At 41.2% G+C, this 15,275-nt stretch overlaps 1 protein-coding gene across 1 annotated transcript in view; it reads right to left on the bottom strand.

Annotated features, from left to right (window-relative positions):
- The window catches only part of HERC1 (HECT and RLD domain containing E3 ubiquitin protein ligase family member 1), an 83,289-nt gene extending 71,132 nt beyond the window's left edge, over positions 1-12,157 (bottom strand). Inside the window, 1 exon segment of the mRNA XM_036389449.2 lies at positions 12,059-12,157. The gene's annotated coding sequence lies outside the window, so the exon portion shown is untranslated.
- Positions 12,158-15,275: the final 3,118 nt, after the last annotated feature.

The following is a 15,275-nucleotide window of genomic DNA, read 5'->3' as shown; positions in this document are numbered from 1 at the left end:
CCTGGGGGTGGAGAGAGTCTCTGCCACGCATGGAAAGTCAGAGCTGCTGCCATGTCGTGCCTGTAGGACAACGGGTAACAGGCAGTGCAATTTGGTCCTTGTTTTATCTTGACATTTCACACCTAAAATCACAAATTAAAAACATCAACTACAACAGTTATTCTACCAACAGATCTGCCAAAAAAAGCATACTGTGTGCTATTAAGCACCTACTTCTATTTCAGCCAAATTTTCCCTACAACAGATGAATACCTTCAGAAAAGCTTTACATGAGCCCCCGAGAGCCTTACCCAAGCAACTGTTGTTGCACTAGAGCAGCCCCTTACCCAGGACTATCCCACAGAAACTGGAGCCACAGCTGTTAAATCAGAGCAGGGAGCATTCCTTGCATTTCATACAAGACACACCTTCTGTGTACTCACACCACAAAACTTCCCAGCAGCTTGCCTCAAAGTGACACAGACAGGTACTATTACACCCAGGACCCTGCTGACGAAGGAAGAGCAACACCATCTCATTTGTCAGGAAGCATTTGCTGACTACCACTGGATCCTAACAGAAACTCTAAGGCCAAGTAATGTAAACGTCCTAACTCTGGTCTTATGTGAGGTTTGTGCCTTATCAAGAGGTGAAACATGAGGATGTGGCTCCATTAAGAAGTTCCCAAACAGACTTATTCATGGGCTTTATGCTTTCACCAGCTACTCTTCTTTCAGAAACTTCAAAATGTGCTCATGTACCTCAAAGGTGCAAATACTGCTGCTTTTCCTGAAAACTGATAGAATTTTTTCCCTCCTGCCCTTGTATGCATCTCTAAAAATAGAGACTGAAGCTTGAAGCTGAGCCCTCAGCAGTGCCCTACTCTCCTTCTGCAGCTTTCAGAAGAAATCGTTGGTCCACCTTGAAAACAACATTCGGTTTCGTGTGACAGGCAGAAGGCTTTAACCAGACACTGCTCACAATCCTGGAAATACTCTCTGAATACAATTGTAAAAGATCTCTCTCTGCATGTAACAACTACAGATCACTGCAGTTAAGCAGAAACCAGGTAACAGCTACACAGGGTATAGGTAGGGTTCATTTCTTCCAGCTCACTGCCACAAATATAAGGTTTATAATTGCTCCAGAGCCTAGACACGAACATCTGAGTTCTTTTTAGGGCAGACAAAAAGAAAATATATTTGGCTTTGAAAGCTAAAGCGAATGCTCACTGCTGTTTCACTGTATTTGAGCACTGCAGGGTCAGGTGAACACGTGGAAGGTACCAAGTGTGCAGGGTGGGCCAGTCCCACAGGGTGTAGTCCCACACACTTTCTGAACATGCTGATCACATGGCCAAGCACACACGGAGAAGCCAGAAACATGTGACAAGTGGAGAAAAGTAATTTTCTCTTGTCATCATAAACCTGTAACAATCTAAATGTATAACAACAGCTTTATAAAACTATTTCAACACTGAACACTTAAAACACTTCAAACTAAAGTACCCAGAACTTTCGGGGATTTATATTAAACAAACAAACAAACAAAACATCCACTCTATCTGCCCTTATTCCTCCCTTTCTCCTCCTGCTCCTCAGCAGGGGGGGTAAAAAATAAAGAAGTGAACCGTGAGAATGTGCAACACAGCTTGTTTGTCATATCTTTCAGAACCACAGTTTCTGTTGAGGAAATCACCATTTTGGGGCAGTAAATTTTTGCAATATTTTACTGCTGCGTATTGGTAAATCAACTTAAAACTCAGAGTTGAACAAAGATTTCAACAGTGTTACCAAATGTAACACCTATTTCAAAAGCTTACTCCAGGGAACAGCGGGGGGGAAATGCATCCACCAAACCCTGAGAGCCAAGTTCTGTGTATTCGGGATGGAGAATTTTTCTTCCACAACAGCAGCGGCAGCAGCTTGAGCTGCACGGAAAGACTCGTGAAGGTAAGCAAGCCTGCCTCCAGTGTTCATCCTGAGAACCACGGCCAGGGCTGCCACGGAGCTCAAGGAACGGCTCAGGCTCACAAATCCTCTACTGGAATAAGGAAATAAGGAATAAGGAATAAGCAAGCCTGCCTCCAGTGCTCACCCTGAGAACCACAGCCAGGGCTGCCACGGAGCTCAAGGAACGGCTCAGGCTCACAAATCCTCTACTGGAATAATGCACAAGCACAGGGAGAGCTGCTGTTACCCATCACTGCACTGGACACCAACTGCTGTTTGCTCCTCTTGCATCAAATGAAAGGGAATGTGAGGAAAAGAATTTTAAAATGAAACCTGTGAAAACACGAGGAATATAATCAGGGAAGGCTTTTGCCTGAGCTAAGAGGAGAGTAGATAATTTAAATTTTGGAAGAAAATACTCTTAAGAGAGGTCTCTTTTAATGTTATAAGAAACATGAAAATTACCTGCAGCAGAGACAAAGGTTCTTTTTCCTTTTATCAGTCCACTGCTTTAAATGCACCTGAAGTGAACCTGTAACTCCCAAAGCTGAATCCCACTGCAGACTGATTGTGTGTCCCCAGATTCTGTCTCTTCAAGCTCTAAGTCAAAACCAGGTACTTCTGGTCTGTCCATGGTTTTCCCCATATGAAAACCCACACCACACTGCCAAACTAGCACCTGAATTGTAAGCTCAGAATCAAGTTTCCACATCTTGCCATAACTAGTAAGCATAGACAGGAGGTAATAGGATGCATTTCAAATTCAAAGAAATCAATTTACAAGCAGCCCTGGTGATTGTGAAACCATAATAACTCAGAGATTGGCATGCATTTCCACACAGCCAAGAACTCAGAAGGAAAGCTGATGACAAATTTCATTACCCCTTTATCCATTTATTTCTCTTCATATATTTAGTTAGATGATGATTTTTAAGAAGTTTTTGATTAGATGTGTTTGCTGCACTTAAGGAAAAAATAAACACAAAACCAAGAGCCTGCAAATGTTTGTCAGCAAGACACAGTATACACTAATAATAACTGATACACTTAAGATCTTCCCTCTGGAGAAAAATAAGGAGAAAGAGGACAGTTGTCATATTTTAGGAAAAGCATGCAGTCTTCAGTGGCTGAGCAAATAATGTTAAAGAATTTAAAATATGCTGTGTTATTAAAGAGTTTGTTTTTTCTTAAGTAGGAATCAATTCAGCCTGAAACCACCAGCTAATTTTTACAGGTCACTTCAAATATTAATTTTTGTGGTGGAAGCTTGCCTACAATAACTAATACATTACATGTATTGATATTGTGAATGGCCTATTCCAAGGCATTATTAAATACAACAGACAGTTGGGCATATTAAAATTAAAATTAAGTTTATATCAATAATGAAATAGGCCAAATAGCCAATTCTTTCACTGAGAAAAACTGCATCTTTTTTTAGGAAAAAGAACTATTCCCCTATCTCAAACAAGAATAAAGTAAGCGACTGAGATGCATCTAACTACATTTACAAGTTATTTCCATGAAACAGAAATAAATGATGAGGAGATAAACTATGAATGCTGTTCCTTCTTTCTCTCTGCCACCACAGCAATTGAATCACAAAAGAGGAATTTGATCTTGTCATTAATCCCACCTTGCTTATTTCATATATACAATACCAAGTCACTGATTGCATGGATGACTAACACCTTCATGCACAACTGACCAGGAGATACAACAAAATAGGTATTCCACCACAAATATTTCAATATTTTAATATATATATGCATACATGCATATATACATATATATTTATATTTTGGTATTTATATTAGATACTAAAAATATCTGTGTTTCATGTACATGTGTCTGAAACACAAGGAATCTTTCTGCAACAATTATTTATTTTCGAAGGGGAATAATTCTTCCAAAGCATTTCAGTTAACATCAAAGTGAAATTATCAAGAAAATTCTGTATAATTTTTTTTTTGTTTACATAAAAGTGATATATGTGAGGTAAAATGGGGCTGAGAAGTAACAGTAGATTTTCCAGCAACTTACCACCATCTCCTAAATTAACTATAGAAAGGGATTTTTCTAGAAAGGGAACAAAGGAGACACTAAATATTTCTCATAAACCCACTTGGTTGGCTCAGGCATGAAGACTGTCAAACCTCTAAGAACAAACATTTTTTTCAGATTTTTACTACAGCTTCAGGAAACCAAGAAGTTTTTAGGTCTTGCCACTTTGAGGTAAGTGGGACAGCTTTGATCACCTTCAAATGCCAGAATAAGAACTCACAAGGGGGGAAAAAACATTACTAAAGAAGTTAGTATGGGAAATTCTCAACTTCAACACAGTCACAGGAGTGAGGACTTTGGAAACTGCCCCAAATACTCCTATACTCCAAGGGAACAGGGGAAATGAGGGTAATTTACAGAGGACTTTGGCATGGGGTTGAAGGCTAAAGTCCGTAAAGTTCTAAAGTTCCTGTTTCTGAGTGCAGCAGGACAGACAGGCCCTGGACAGAACATACACAATGCCCCAAAGGAATTGCCATAGTCTTCCCTTTCCATGTCAGCTGAGAAATTATGGGAGATACTTGAATGTCACCCAAGAACCACCTCCATGCACCCAACAAATTTATCCTAATATAAGTAAATAGGAAGCTCCCTTCTAGGGTTTAGATTTTAAAAAATGCTTAGAATTTAAAAAAAGCTCCTCAGAAGTTGCTGGGTGTAGATCTAAGAGAAAGATTGCTGGAACAATTTAAAGGAAGGTGGAGATTGGGCAGAAGCTGTACAGTGTGGCTACATCACACTGCAGCTCCTTTGGAGGAGATCAGGAACAGCTCAGGGCAAATCAAAAACGGTGACACTGAATGCCTGCAGGAAGCATGTAAGTGTGAAAGTCATGACAAGAAAAAAACAAAGGGTTTATGTTTTGATTTAAAGAAAAGTTGTAGAAAGGATCCTTAAAAAGTAGAACTATTATCTAGTTGATTTGATTAGAGAGTGTAAGAGTAGTCTCCCCACAAAACATGTTTTGCTTTTTAAGTCCACAGTGCACACACACACTCAGCTTAGCAGCAGACAGAAAATCATCGAAACATGTGGAAGGGAGGAGCTGATTTAGGGCCCTTCCCCCCCCAAAGATCATTGCCTCCAACAGATTGGCTCCACCTCACTGCCAAATGCAGGTGATCACTGGTATTCAGCAAGAATAATACAAGTCCATAGATAAGGAGGAAGAAGGTGCAACTGCTGTTCAGGCTGTGAAAAGGAAAATATGAACAATCAGCTCAGAAATGTAGGTAAATCTTGAAGCACAGTGATTTCCCATTGCTTGAACAAACCTAAATCTTCCTGATTAATTGTTATTTTACAGCTTTGTGCTTCCCTCCCTGTACAAGGTCCAAAGAAGTAAACATTGTAATACAGGGATAAAAAGCAAAATTCATGTTACATGAAGTGTTGTCAAATGAACACAGCAAACAAGGGGGATGTATTTTAACATAGTGTTTAAGGTAGGCAGAACTACTCACAGTCCATGGAGATTTTCAAAAATATAAATTGCTTAAAATTATGTCCAGTATCTTCAATTAGTATGAAGAAAATCAATTTTTTTAAATCAGTGACACTAGCACACACACTGAAGATATAACAAGGACAGAATTTACTACCACAGTTTTCTTTAACTTAGCCTGACTGCAGCAGAAACCAAGCACACACAAAATTATTCTGACAGAAGCCAAGTGCTCAGGCTCTTAGAACTCCTACAAAAGTAGCTGAAAGCTTTATTTTCTGCAAAGCTCTCGAAAAACTGCACCTATCAAGCTGTAAATATTCGATATCCTAAAAATAAAAAGTTTTCTCAGAGGAAAAATAAACCTCACAAGCATTCACTCTCTCCCTCTCTACAATCAGCAATTTCAGCAACCTTCGTCAGAAGGTGACTACATTTATTTTATGGGAACCTAATTACAAAAGCTTGCAACACAAGAAGTCTGTCTACACAGCCAAATCACAGGCAGGAAACACCAAAATGAAATCTAAAGATCTGGTTGTGAAAGTGAATTCTGTTCGCTGCTTGCCTGCGATGTTGTACCACACACACAGAGAGCTCCTCACTGTGTGTTCATGACAATGAGCTTCCTGGAGCCTGCCAGTTCCATTTGTTATTTTCAACCTGAGGGACTCCTGGAGCACCTCCTGTGCTCAAGGTCCCTTCAGCCTGATGGCACCTGCGTGGTTTCTAAAAAGGAGTAGAAAATTTAGTATTTAAGCAGATGGCAGCCAGATCACACTACAGCTCTTGATGCTGCTACAAGTAGTTAAAGCTTTGTTTGCAACAGGGAGAAATTAACTTCTGTGATGGGTCAGAAATACCAAGCATTTTGTGGCTCACACAAAACTCAGGAAAGATTTCACAGTCAGAATGATCAGATAATTCTAGGAGCTCATTAAAAATATAAATCAATTCATTCACTGCAAGTGACACCGACTACTGAAGAACTTATTCTGGGATGTTATTTTAGATAAGTTTTGATAAAGTAGAAGTTCTGAGTTCATTGCCAATCACAGCTCTGGAAAAGCTGATTTGCTTAAAATATGACAGAAAACCTAATATAATATGTTTCTATTTACTGCCTCACTGTGATGACAGTATTACAGCTGCATTATACAAGTGGAATCTCTTCAAAGTTTCAACATTTCAGTTTCTTAGCATAAACACTTAGAACCCTTTCAAATTATTTTTTCATTCAAATACATGTAACGTTCTTACCAGTAAACCAAAGTCTTTAGTCTGCATCCAAGACTATTAAATTATTTCCTCAATATTCTGTCAAATTCCTAACCTGTACAACTCCAGAGCTGAATGTGCAATTCAAGATATGGCTGTACCTTGGTTTTGTGCAGCAGAAGGCCTGTTCTCTGGTTTTGCCAAGTTCCACTCCTAACAGTTCCTGATGTTCCATAAAATGACAGATTACCCTAAGTTTTTATCATTTCAGTCTTTCATACCTCTTACAAAGAAGCCACCAAGTCCCAGTAAGAATCTTGCTTCACGTGCTGCCAGCTGCTGGAGTGCAGCAATTTTTGCAATCCTTATTAGAAGTTTACAATGAAAGCTTCCCTTTTTTCCTAAATAAGGGACTGTATATACAGGATTTAGCAGCAGGTATCAGAGCTCCAAACAACATTTAGAGCCTTTTACTGGAAAGGTGATTTAGAAACCAAGAATATATAAAAGTAATTAAAATCCTGCCTTGTCACATACCAAAAATATGAAATGTACAGAACTGTAAAACCCACGAGACGTTTCATTTGGCTTACAGCAAGGGGACACTGTGACAGTTGAAACCAGCAGGACATAATGCTGGCTAGAAGAGTTATCTGTTCACTATTCCACTAGTGCCAAAAAGCACTGCAGATCACTGTACAAGGCAGGAATCTTCAAATGCTCTTTTTGGCCTGTCCATGTAGTCTGGACACACTGTCATGAGAGATGCAAGGTGAATGGAATCTATCCAAAACAGTCACAGAACAGAAAAAAAGAAAAAGATAAATTAGAAAGTGTTTGCACTGCAGAGAAATTACTACAAGTTCACACAGAATTGAAAGCCAAAAATGTCCTCAGAAGCAGCAAAAAAATAAAAAAGGCAGCAGTGCTAATAACAGGAGATGGACTGTAAAACAGCAGAGAAAAAATAAGTTGTGGTCTCCTACAAATCTGGACTGGGAAGCAAGGAACAAAAGGAACTAACCCAGAGAAAGCAAGCCAAGAACAGCAGCTACAGCAGATTGTCCTTCCCTACTGAAACATTACAGTGAAACACACACCAGCATCAATTCATGTGAACATCTGTCTCCACTGAGCACAAGGGCCAGTACTTTCCTCCTTCTATCAGCCTCCTGCTCAGCATATGAAAACTAAATGAATGACATAATCATTCAGAGTAAGATTAATTATGCAAACAACCATCTACTTTTCTTTGCAGATACTGAATTCCATCTAACCTTATATTTGTGAAGTAAGCCATGGTAAGGTTCTACTTGATATTCTTCCACTTTTCGTCTTCCTACATGATTTAGGTTCCTGTGGGATTATTTATTTATTCATTCTCAGGGATAGTACTGAAACCAATATAACCCTATGCTTTCAGCTAGTCACAACTGGTTACTCCAAAAATCTTTTTGGAGACAGACTAAAGGAAGACGAAATTACTTTTAAGTTAATATGAAATTAAAGCTATTTGCCCTTTTGGCTTTAGTGTTTAAAAGGAAAGTGATACAAAAACCTTATCATGGCTTCTCAATGTAAACCCCCAGGGGCTGTACAAAATCTACCCAAGCAGAGAAGAAATAAAAACGATCATTATTGTTCAGCAGATAAACTTAGAAAAATCAATTTAATCCATTACTTCTTCAGATGCTTTAAGGTTACTGAAACAAAAGCTGAGAATGCAAGGTGCTCCACATACACAATCATCAAAAGCAGTTAGTGAAGAGGAACTGAGAAGCAGAAATTCCCTATGCACCAAAACATCCCAACAATTTGAGCAAAGAAAGGTGCCTGATCCTTCATTGGAAAAGGGATGAAAACTATGGTGAGGTTTTAGCACTACCACTCTCCCCAAAAGGTACAATCACTTGTACTTCTACTGTGTAGTGTAGTAACAATATTTTCAAAAACCACAACACATAGGAACAGACATTTTCTTGCAAAAACTACAGAAATTTTAAATATGTATTTACTAGAAATCATGACTTGAAAACTCAGCAACAGACAGGAGAGTGCAATACAGACAGTCAAAATTCAAACACATTCAACTTTCAGGTTAGCTGTATGTAAGCAGAAGGTGGACTGCAGCCCTTAGATAGATCAATATATCTATATCTATAGATATAGATATCTGTATAAAGGGGGCATAGAAGAGCAATGGAGAGATACCTGTTACCAGGGCCTGAGGTGACAGGACAACAGGAAATTCTAAATTTTAAAGTTTTCAATTGAATATGAGTAGGTTTACATTGGATATAAAGAAGAAACGTCTCAATGAGGGTGGTGAGACACTGGAGCAGGCTGCCCAGCTAAGTTGTGGATGCACCTTTGTGTTAACACTTCCTGTTAACATCTGCATTTCTTCAGTCAGAGAACTCCTATTAGAACTACTTGAAAAAGAAACTTCTGTTGTGTGAATTCACGCATTTGTAAGGAAATGTTTTGAGGATGAAATTTCAGAATTATCTAGTCCTGATAGCAAATGAAAAAATTGTTACTAGTAAGGACTCAAACTGCAGGCTCTTCCTAAAGCAGCAAATTAATTCCAACTTCCAGCAGAGAAGATGATTGCTTGAGCCACCTGAACATTCTCCCAAATAGCTGACATCAGGTCAATCACAAGAGGCCAGGGAATATACCTGGCCAGTTCCAAGGTCACAGTTACACCTGCTGTTGATGGGCAGATCCTGTAGCCACTGGGCTCCAGACTGGCTTTGTTTCCTTTTTTCATATTAACAATTTACAAGGGTTGCTCTGAATGACTCGAATGCACAGCAAGCAGCTGCAGCACACCAGCACTTATTTCAAGCAGCCCTGGGACAAGAGAGCTTCGATTTCTGAGGGCTACTTCAGATGTTTTAAAGAGCTAACACCTACTAGATTTGAATGTTCCACTTGACTGTAAGTCAGTGCAAGGGAAACAGACAAAAAGAAACCGTGGCAGCAATTTAGAGTTTGAGTACTTCTGAGAGCCAATCACAGCAAACACAACCAGCACAGTGCTCACCATTCACTGCCCACGACTTTGACAGCAGGGAGGAAAAATCAGCCAGAGAGAATTGCATCCTGCTTTGAACTAAAACACACCAGTGCAAGATAAAAAAATCTTTCAAGTTCCATGAACAGAGGAGGATTAAGTATCTGTACAGGATCTAAGGCCATTGCTTTGAAAGGCTAATGACTTCCTGATAACCTATGACCTGCTCCACCAAGCCTACCTAAAATACATATCATTTCTGTCTCCATTACTTACTTTTAAAATGGGAATGAGTGCATCTCTACCCCATGAGTATTACAAGAATAATAACACTAAAAACAGAAAGAAAAATTGGAATACTACATGTGTCTTAACGTCTTAAACATACACAATTTTACCAAACACAAATATTACTGCCAATTTCATATGTAGCTTCCCCATGCTTAAAATGGTCCTACTCCAGTCATTACTGATCATTTAAAATATTAATATTATTAATAAATTTAAATATTCATATGCTTCTGCAGAGCACCCCTGTACTGTTTTCTTTGAAAAATAAACTTCATGGCTACCTCAGATTGGTAAACTAAAGGCAAAACCCAACAAAGATCTTTAATCAACTACTAACTATTTAATTCAGTTCTGAAACAGCAGAACAAGTTTTCACTGTTAAACTATTTTTCAGTTTACAGATTAAATTAACAAAAAAAAAATACTGTGTTATATTCTTACTATGCCAAGCAGTCTCTTGGCAAAAATAAGTCAAAGACTTGACATCGCTTTGCTTAATAACAATTAGATAAACGCCTCCTTTACACAGTTTCCAAAAAAAATTTCAAGACTCCCACTTCCCCTTCAACTTACACACTTCCAACCCCATAAACTAGTCTAGACCTAATGTTCAAAGAACAAAATATCCATGACATATTTAAATAAGACCACAGGAGCACAGAGGAAAACCTCACTACAGGTTTGCACTCAGAGACAAAAAGCTTTAAAGATGTTTCATTTTAAAACACAACCACTGTGATACAGCCACCTAACAAATTCCACAAGGTACAAGGCTACAGGAGACGGGCAATGCCACTCTGTCCTGTAGCACAACGTTGTACAGCTTTTAATCTTTCACACAAAAAACAGATTCCTCTCAGAGTGGCAAAGTAGTAGTAGACTGAGCAGGTACACAGTCTACCTTTCCACATTAAATATCTATTATAATTTTCCCCAAAACTATGTGAGACTTAACCCTCAGATCAAAGGCCTCCACAGTCCCATATCCCAATAGAGCAGACATAGTATACATGGGGTCTCTAACAAGGAGCATTAAATTCAGCACATGTAAACTGAGGCTTTGTTATGAAATACCAGCATAGAACACTCTTCTAAACTACAAATCTGATCAACCTCGTAAGACAATATACACATGTACATATACAGACACATACAGGATGTGTTTGCATGTATATAGAGCACACAGTTCCAGCTAAAGAAATTACACCACTCATGAGGAATCAATCAGTTTAGATATGTGGCAACAGAAATTAAAATGTTTCAACTGCACTAAACCTCTCCTATATACTGTGAAAGGGAGAGGGCATAACAATAGGACTCTGCCCTTTAAAAAACATGAAAAGCAGCTTGTGTACAGCAACATACCAATGAAATTAACCATATGGAGTTTAAAAAAACCAAACTCAAAACAAAACAACAAAACACCTGCTAGGACCTCAGTTTGAAATACAAAAGAAATCATCTCTAAGTGAAAGTATACATATAATCTTTCAGTATTGCAAGCAAGACCCAACAAACACGCCACGGGAAGACGGTGCAATTCAGATGACAGGTCTGGAGACACAAGGAACACCTACCTACAGTCATGCACACAGCTGATGAAGGCAAACATGACAAATTTCAGACTGAATTTTGTGACACCTGCCGGGTCCACCTGGGATGCACGTACTCAGAGATGCATTTAACATTTAGAGGAAAATGCACGGCCACACTACAACAGCATTCATGAGGTTCATAGGGAAAAAAGCACAGGCTCCGAGGACCTCAGTCGAAGCACAGTGCAGAATTCGCACAGTTTATACCGCTTTGAAAAGGCACAAAATCCTCCACGAAGGAAGAAGAGCTGCCGGAGGACGCCCTTCCTTGTCCCACCCTCAGCAACAGGGCAGTGACACCTGACCGGCCCCACCTGCCTCCCCTTTTCCTCACGGCCGCCCGCGCCTTCCCCCGCTCCCCGCGGCCGCGGCTGCAGCTGCGGCCCCGCGGTGTTGTCGGGCGGGGAGGGCGCGGGGAGAGCCATCCCGGCCCTGGGCTCGCCCAGGCCTCCCGCCCCTGCCCGCGCTTCTCAGCCCCACGCGGCCGCGCGCTCACCAGGCAGCAGCGGGGGGAGGCGGCGGCGCTCGGCCCGGGAGCCCCGCGGGAGGGACCGGCGGGGCGCGGAGAGCGGAGCGCGGAGATCCCGCCGGGAGCCGCGTCCTCCCGGCCCGAATTGTCACAGGGAAAACATGACGCGGGCGGGGAGCCGCCGATCTCGCGGGGCTACCGCGCGGCTCTCGCGAGAGCGTCGGCCGCTCCCCGCCTCCGCCGCCTCCCGTGCGCGGGCACGCGCGGCGCGCCCCCGAGGCCGGAGCGGCGGCGGAACGTGCGGCGGGAGCGGCTCGGCCCGGCTAAAGGGAAGCGCTGCGGGCACTGGGAATGCAGACAGTGCCCACACTGTGGGGTTTATTGGTCTTCTGCGAGCGTGAGGAAGAGCAGACTAATGCTTTCTCATAAAAACGACCAAAGAAGCGGGTCAGGGAAACGAAGCACCTCGTTTAGGCCGGGATCCTGATGGAATTGATGTGTTGGACATTCAGTGAAGAGAAATGGATGCCGTATGCAGGGACAAAAAGTGCGGAAAGGGAGAACGAATCACATTAGAGGACAAGCAGGAGTATATTAAAGTGTTTCCTCAAACAAAATGAACAACATAACAGCAAATAGTAAAACTGTCGCTGAGGAATGAAATGCCAAGTCTGAAGAAGGATAAAGGATGCGGTGAACACTGTCACAGGCTTAGATGGTGGCAGCAATGACAGCACACCAGGATGAGTGAGGCCACAGCGGCAATAAACAGCATAGTGAGAAATCTCAGTTATACCCACATGAACTGGTACAGTCCATACAACATTAGGGATGTCATGACTGAATCAGTAGACATTCATAGACTCAGTAAATGGGAAAACTGACAAGAAGCAAGAGGAAAACTCTGCAAGAAGGGACTGCAGACATTTGAGTACAGCCTAAGTCAGGAATACAATGGAAGCTTACAAAGATTAGTGAGGTGAAATAGATGAACAGGGAATAATTGTTTATGCTCTTCAAGTGGAAGAGCTAGAAGGTAACAAGAGGAACTAGTAGATGAAAAATTCAGAACAAGGAAAAGAATTACTATTTCTTCATTCACATATAATTAAGCTATAGAACACCTTGATGCAGGACAAAATGTAGTAGAAGTTTACCTGGACTCAAAAAGAGACTGGAAAAATACAGGAAAGAAAAAAAACCCATCAGTTTACCAAAGACATCTCCTCTGGCTGAAAATGCCCCAGCCCACAGAGAGCCCTACAATATTTGGGGACACTTTCCTCTGTGCTTGCTCCTGCCTTTCCTTCCCAAGGCACAGGGCTGATGGCTGGTTCAGACACAGTGCCAGTGGATCAGTGATCCCATCCTTGTGTTCTTGTCCTATAGCCTGGCTTTCCTGGATTCTCCTCATTAATGCTTTATTCTGAGTTATCAAGTGTTAGGGGAGGTCCCAATGGCAGAGCTCAGCTCCCTGGAGGGACTGTTGCATTTCATGACACAAGTTCCAACCAAAAGTGGACTAAATGTCACTGACCACTTTGGAAACACATCCCAGGTATTGATGGCTTTTCATTCTGTCCCCTACAAGGCAACTCAGGGATGCACAGCTGTTTTGCATCAGAATAAAACTCGAATGCCTTGCTTTGAAAAGTCTGACCCAACCAAGCTAAAAATCACAGACTAAGAAAAAAGTCTCTGTTGGCAATTTACCCACGTAATATCAACCCAGAGAATAACGGTCAAGACAAGCCATTTCTGTTCAATAAGTTGTAATTTTTTTAGTTTTGTTTTGTACCTCTAACTACACCAGTTAGTCTTTTGTCTAAAATCATAGTCAAACTCTGCTGTGAATGAGCACCTTCTGTGTTGATGAGACCACCTATGCTAACAAATACCATCAAAATAGGGGCAAACTATACAAACATTTTACAGCATTCCTTAACTATTTCAAATATGTCAGCTAAAGGATGCTGTATAAGAAATAAACTTTAAAAAAATCAACAGATGCATGAAAACACATTCAGTGCAGACACGTCCAGCGGATCTGCCATTCCACAGAAGAGAAAGAATAACAAACAGACACACTCAGCAGTATGTGCTCTTCTCCATGTCCACATGCCCCACACCCACACACATTAATCACAACATGAAGACAAAATCTTATCATTAACTGCAGCTTTTATGGCTTGAAGGCTCCACCTGCAGCCAAGCATTGTATAATTCTCAAGGAACTTCTTAGATTCACAAATGCCTAATGCTTTTAAGTTACGTACACTTAAATATTAAGTTCACAAAACTGCAAGGTTTTCTGTTTTGTTTGTCAAGTCTTCACCCAGCCCATCACTCACTCTGCAGTGTCAAGGGCTCTCCCCTTGCCATTTGCCTGCAGGCAGGTGCAGGGGCTGTTTCCACAGGCTCCCTGATCTCAGAATTGAAGTTACACTGGAGGAGCATTGCTATTGCAATGCTGTGAATAGCTATTGCTATGAATAGCATCTTTGTGAATTCTCACATGAAGCTTGTTTATTAGATAGCAACTGTTAATATTTAATATTAACTACAATCTTTGGTAAGTCAAGTGACTTCCATAGTTTCTCCTTCAGAGCTAGACCCCCAGTGCCTGAGCTACTGTCTGCATCTACAGCCAGCCGGACTCAGGAGCTTCCAAACGGGAATAAAACCTAGCATGGCAAGTGATGCAGGATGAGGAGGTCTAGTGCATCACTCTGTACTAAGCAGGCAAGCATTGGCAGAATTACTGAGAGCCCAGACAAAGCAAACAGCATTCTAGCCTACAGCAGCTCCAGTAGGTGTGAAAATAAGGACATAAATAAGGGGAACAAGTCTACATTTGCTCTGATGCTACTAATGGCTGTCACCACCATTCAGCCACCTCATCTGAGAGTCAATTATCATTAAATGAAAACATAACACTTGCGTCCTGTGGAAATTGCAGAGGCTCCTGAAACTCATTTGGGTACCCTGAGGACATACCAGAGGAAAGATGAGCCCTCCAGCCACTGCAGCTATATATTAACAGGGTGAATGTAACAAAAACAGTTGAGAAGAGTTTTATGGGACACCCCTAGACATAGGCCAGGAATACCTGAATCACAGCCTTTCAGTAGGCAACATCATTCATCCTCTCCCCCTCCTTCACAGCAAGCAGAAGCAGAAGAATTCAAAACTACAAATCTCAAGAGTTCAGCCCCTAATGTCCCTGTCTGCAGGACATTCATCC

Source organism: Molothrus ater, chromosome 13 (genome assembly GCF_012460135.2).
Source record: "Molothrus ater isolate BHLD 08-10-18 breed brown headed cowbird chromosome 13, BPBGC_Mater_1.1, whole genome shotgun sequence".
NCBI lineage: Eukaryota > Metazoa > Chordata > Aves > Passeriformes > Icteridae > Molothrus > Molothrus ater.
Note: the sequence above shows the minus strand (reverse complement) of the source record. Positions and strands in the feature narration are given on the sequence as shown.